The 6001-nt window shown below is 36.7% G+C and overlaps 1 pseudogene; it reads left to right on the plus strand.

The window, feature by feature from the left end:
• Nucleotides 1-1447: 1447 nt before the first annotated feature.
• On the plus strand, nucleotides 1448-3107 carry LOC149949683 (uncharacterized; annotated as a pseudogene).
• The last annotated feature ends 2894 nt before the right edge of the window (nucleotides 3108-6001 follow it).

Below are 6001 nucleotides of genomic sequence, written 5' to 3' on the forward strand. Positions count from 1 at the left end.
GAAAATGGCTGGAGGGAATGACATGCTTGATGCAAGATAAACTATATTCAGTTTGGAATACTACCTTAAGAGAGGCACTATATCATTAACAAAACCTAAAACATCTAACGTTCCCCAAGACAGCTTCACAGATCTATCAGCCATGATTGATACTAGACTCGATGGATTTTCAACTATTTTTAACGGCAATGAAGTTACGTTACCATCTGAAGTTATGAGTACCCAGATACACAGAGATGCACCTTACGGCTAGCAAGTATCGCATACTTGGCTGGTTATGTAGTACAAATCCTAGAGGAAAAACATTTTTGCGAATTGTGCCTTGAAAATGTATCACAGCCTAATTCTGACTCACCATTAGTTGGATTGATAAAATTGTCCGACAGAGGAAACCTTAGGTATCCGCAGCAAAGCTTTATCATGTTAATGGCTATAGTAACAACATTCACCTGCCATTTTAAAAAAACATTGAAATCCACTTGTGGCCAAAAATTGCTCTATGCCCTTACATCCAATGTGATTTGAATAATAATCACCGAATGAAATTGCTGATTTAATTTGTTGAAAGGTCGTACTTCCAATTATCACAAATATTACAAAAACTCTGTCCGCAAAATTTGAGAAAGTGAAAGAACTTGTGCATAAGCCTCTTTCTTGAAAAGTACTCAAGTTGTAAATTTTAGTTTTCTAAATTTTTAGTTGTGTATCATTCAGTGGGAAATTCACATTGGTTTATTATATTTATCAGATTTAAATACCTTCCAAGTTTCCATCACTATTTTCATTCATAGTGATCTTCCAAGTGTCAGTTAGTTAATTAAAATTCATTTATTTCACTACTTTAATTAAAATAAATTTTTAAACATTAATACAAAACAAAGGCCTCTGGAAGTTACTACATAGCAAAAATACAGCTGTAAGGAGAACCACGTGTTTATGTTTACATTTATACAGAAAACGTCGACGGCGACTTCTGGCTCCAGAATGACCAAATTTTAATAACGTTTTTCAAAACTTTACTTTGCGTTAAAAAATCTCAAGAGGTGTTTAACTTTTTTATTATTAATTAACTTAAATATTACTAAAAAAATATTTTACAAAAAATTACACATTACGCGATAATAATTGAAATTCCAAAGTTCCGCGCAGTTCCTCCCATTCGATAACATGGCTGCGAATTTTCTCAAGGGGGGGCTAGACTAGCGCCAGAAAACGATGTGAGACGTTTTTGAACTAATTTCCCATACGCGATTTTCGTACGATCACCTGGGCCGCTATGAGCGCGAAGCAGATCTCGAGACGGCCGTGGTTGAACCAAATATAGTAGATCTAAATTTTCCATTGGAACCATTCGGTAGCCCCGTAAATCCAGAATTAACTTCAGATTTTAGAAATTCCAGTAGCTCTTCGGAGGATAGTATAGAAGCTGGAGACCAGTAACTAGTCAATGACCTTTTTCCAGTGGAAGATGAAAATTTGGAAAACCAAAATCAACCTCAATCATTAAGGAATGATTTGCAGAAATGGGCTCTCGAACATAAAATCAGTCACGAAGGGTTAAATGACTTGCTCAGTATTCTTAAACCTCATTACCCTAATCTTCCGCTTAATTCAAGAACATTATTAAAACATAACCCCTTATCCGCATTAACTGTAGATGTTTTAAATAATGGGGAGTATCACCATTTGGGAGTAAGAAATGAGCTTATTACAAAGATTGAATCTGGCCTGATTAATCCGGAGTCAGATCAAATAACAATCTCGATTAATATTGATGGGTTACCCATTTATAAAAGTGTCAGAGGAGAGTTTTGGCCCATTCTTGTCCGTACTACTGATACAGTTGACTCTACACCCTTTCCAGTTGGAATATTTTAAGGTCCTGGAAAACCTGATCCACTCGAGAAATTTCTTCGTAAATTTATTGAAGAAACTCTCGATATACTAATTAATGGAATTTATGTTCAAGATAAGATTTTTACTGTGAAAGTGGAAGCCATTATATGTGATGCTCCTGCACGAGCATATTTAAAATGTATAAGTACCACAGCGGATACTGGGGGTGTGATTTTTGTGAAACAAAAGGTCAATACTTAGATAAAGTTATTTTCGATGAATTTGATGCTCCCCTTAGAACTGATCTAAGCTTTCGTAATAAAACTCAAATGGAACAACACACGCCTCAACAAGATTCGCCATTTTTGGAATTACCAATCGATATGATTTATAACTTTCCCCTTGACTATATGCACCTTGTGTGCATTGGTTGTGTTAAGCGGATAATCAAGAGTTTATCACAAGCCAAATCTAAAGTAAAACAGCCATCTCATGTAATCACTGAACTCTCCCTCAAACTTTTCGAATTTTCTCACCACACACCAGTAGAATTTTCTCGTAAACCTCGTAACCTTAAAGACATTGACATTTGGAAAGCCACGGAGCTCAGACATTTTTTATTGTATACTGGTGTTTTGGTTTTCAAGTCAATTCTACCTGACAACTTGGTGCAACATTTTCAACTTTTGCATTGCGCTATTTATATTCTATGTATGCCATCTCCGGAAGATGAATTTATTACCTACGCTGAATCGCTTTTAGAACAGTTTGTCGCGAGTGCGCACAATTTTTATGGCCGGGGCATTTATGTGTATAATATACATAATTTGGTGCATATTGCTAAGCACGCTAGAATATATGGTAGCTTAGATAATTTCTCCTCGTTTCCATATGAGTCTTATTTGGGAAGACTAAAAAAACTTATACGAAGGCCCCATAAGCCTTTGCAACAGGTCGTAAACCGTTTAACTGAATTGAGCCAAGTGAAATTTGAAATTTCCTCCAAGAAGAAAATTGAGCCGAAAATAGAGCATAATAATGGCCCACTAGTTGATAATATTCGGGGTAAACAATATAGAAAACTATTACTCAATGGCTTTGTCTTTTCTATTAAAAATGGTGACAATTGTTGCAAAATGCAAGATGGAACTATAATTTTACTTGAAAATATAGTCAAAGAGCATACCAAATATTTTTTATTGGGAGGTCTTTTAAAGATGTTGCTGATGCATATACATATCCGTGCAATTCTTCTAAACTGGGAATTCTGAAAGTTGAAAGACTATCTAGTTTGAGGTCTTGGCCATTAGAATTGGTTGACCAAAAATGTTATTTTTTGCCTCTTGGAAATTCATGTGGAGTCTCAATACCTTTATTACACACCTTCTGACTATTGCATCAATCTATCATATATGTTATGATATTCCAATTATCAGTGGTAAGGAAATTTTCTAGATTGCTATTTAACTTAGACAACCCCAGCTGCACGGGCTTGAAAGTATTGTTTCAGGTTTGCGGTACATTATGTTCTATGGACAAGATACACTTGCTAGCCCGTGCAGCTACAGAGACAACTACCAATTAAAAAAACTTTATCCTAGAATAGAGTAATTAATAAAAGTTTCCTGTAATCTTAGTGGTTTTTTTTAGCTTTCCAGTGTGATTCATTTCATTAAATAATTATGTTTTGGATTTAGAAACAGTTTTTGGTCGTTGAGTTTAGGGAGCTGTCCGATACGGGTGAAAAATAAATAAGTATTATACGTTCTTCGTGGTATAATCCTGTAAAAAACAATGTTTTTGGCCACCATTTGTATCAAACCAGAAAATGGTAAAAGCATTGTTAAATAATGAAAAACCAACTTCAAGATGGAGTATATGATATCACAAGAATGTTTTACGAAACGGGTAGGTCTGTTTATCTACGTTAATTGCTAATATTATTGTAACCAGGCCAAATGTTTAAATTGCAGATGACTTTAAAATAGCCAAAGACAAAATGATTAAATTTGAAACACAGTCAGACGTAGGCACAGAAAATGAAGGTGTTGATGTAGAGACAGGAAATAAGAGAAAGCCCAAAGTTCCTGATAGGTATGGTAGGGAAGAAACGGACGAGGACTCCAGTGATAATGGTAAATTTGCCAAAAAAACTAACCACAATGACATTTCAATATTTCAATTTTATGGGCTTTTACCAAGGCAAACAAAAACACAAGAATAAAAGATTATCGAAGACTACACCCTAGAAGAAAACAGTAAAGGACACTACACCGACTAAGCATCTTCCATTAGTTCCGGAGTTCCCAACGTTAGGTAAGTACTGGTATCATTAATTTTATACATTTTCCAACACATAACAATGTTATTTTGGGAGGAAAAGGGAAAAACTTAATAGATTGTACATGCTTAGTATTAGGGCTACATGTAGCTGTACTGTTTCATCTGCCTGTAATCGGTGTAAGGGAATTCCATAGACTAGTACCCCTGAATCGCGGGCTTTGTTTGCGGATCGTAGCCGAAATATTTTCAAGGTAAAACGAAATAGCACTCGCGCGAGTCGAATAGTCATGTACGGTAGAGACACGATGAAAATGATTAGTGACATACGGCGGCACTTGATGAGCGTGAACCTTAAACATGAAGATTAAAAGATTGAAAACATAGCGTTGCTTTAAGGCCAGCCACCTCGCAGTATCCCGGGCTAATGTAGCGGAGGAACGACGATTAGCACCAAGTATAGTTTTGGCTGCCCTATTTTGGAGAACTTGTAGAGACTTGAGATGGCATTCCGACGCGGCGTGGTAGAAAATGTCCCCATAATCAAACAGTGGTTGTACCAAAGACTTGTATAAAGTATTTAATAGTTTGACATCCAAAGCGGGTTTCAACGAGCGAATGCACCATAGGCGCTGGTTCACCTTCTTCAAGACATAGTCAGTATGGGCGACAAAGCTGAGTCCTTCGTCGAGGTGCACTCCCAAATACTTGACGGAAGCAACGCGAGAAACCGAGGGGTCGGACACTTGCCATTATTTTGTACGGGATTTCGGGATTTCGTAGAGATTTTGGCGATTTTATCATTACTTTTTGAAGTGATTTTGGGATTTCAATGTTAAATTACCATAGAGAGAGTTAAACGATTTCGCGATTTTAGACAAAGTGTACGGGATTTTGGTAAATGTCCGACCCCTCGCGAGAAACGCCACTTTCGGGTAGCTCTTTGATGTTTTGAAAGTGTGAAAGTCGGAACGAAGAGCCAAACAACACGAACACTGATTTTAAGACCTTTTAACCAGTGCCTATGGATTATAATGCGTAGGAGGGTGGTGGCAAGCCCTACATGCCACTAACTATTACCGTTAACCTCATATAGTTTTTATAGAAAGGGGAAACCCAAGATCTTTGGGGGAAAACCCTTAAACCAGTGGGGAGAGAACTTGCAATCTCTACTCAGGAGTTGTTCTGAATTTTCATCCTGTTCCACTAACTGGGTTCGAACCGGGCTCCTTTTGCTGCAAGGCGAAAGTGCGAACCACTACGCCACCTTATATTCATGGTCATAGGTGTGCCCAACTTTTTCATTTTGTGCCCTCTAATTTTTAATTTTTACCCCCTTATAATTATAATTTTGCACTCTTGTAATAAACCCTTATTCCAGATACCGTGAAACGGCGAGTTTACAACGTTTTATATTTATGATATAACCGTTAACAATGGGTTCTACACTATAAGTTAGCGGTCTCCATCTCTAATCAAGGCGACTCCAATAATTATAATAATCTACTTCCTATAATTATTGCACCTCCTATAATTAAAATTTAATATGATTTTGTAAGATGTGAAATTTTATCAATTTATCTACCAGGCATATTTAGGGAATTTTTCTACCCCTTTCCCTTACTTGGCAACCTAGTTTTCTCAAATTTTGTGTTCCTCTGTTAAATTTTATTTTAGGCCCACCTAGCCCTATCCGTGCGCGGATCTATGTTTATGGTGCATTGTTTCCCTTATAGAATCAACTTGTTTTAATGAGATTCAAAGTTCGGATTCTGAATCTGATGATGCTCTTCTTACCCAAAACCGAATTCGAAAAGACGTTCCAAAAATGGCTGATTTCAATGGTAAGAATATACTAGACAAAACATCACGCAACACATTTTCA

Source organism: Leiobunum rupestre, chromosome 3 (genome assembly GCF_980474605.1).
Source record: "Leiobunum rupestre chromosome 3, qqLeiRupe1.1.hap1, whole genome shotgun sequence".
Taxonomy (NCBI): domain Eukaryota; kingdom Metazoa; phylum Arthropoda; class Arachnida; order Opiliones; family Sclerosomatidae; genus Leiobunum; species Leiobunum rupestre.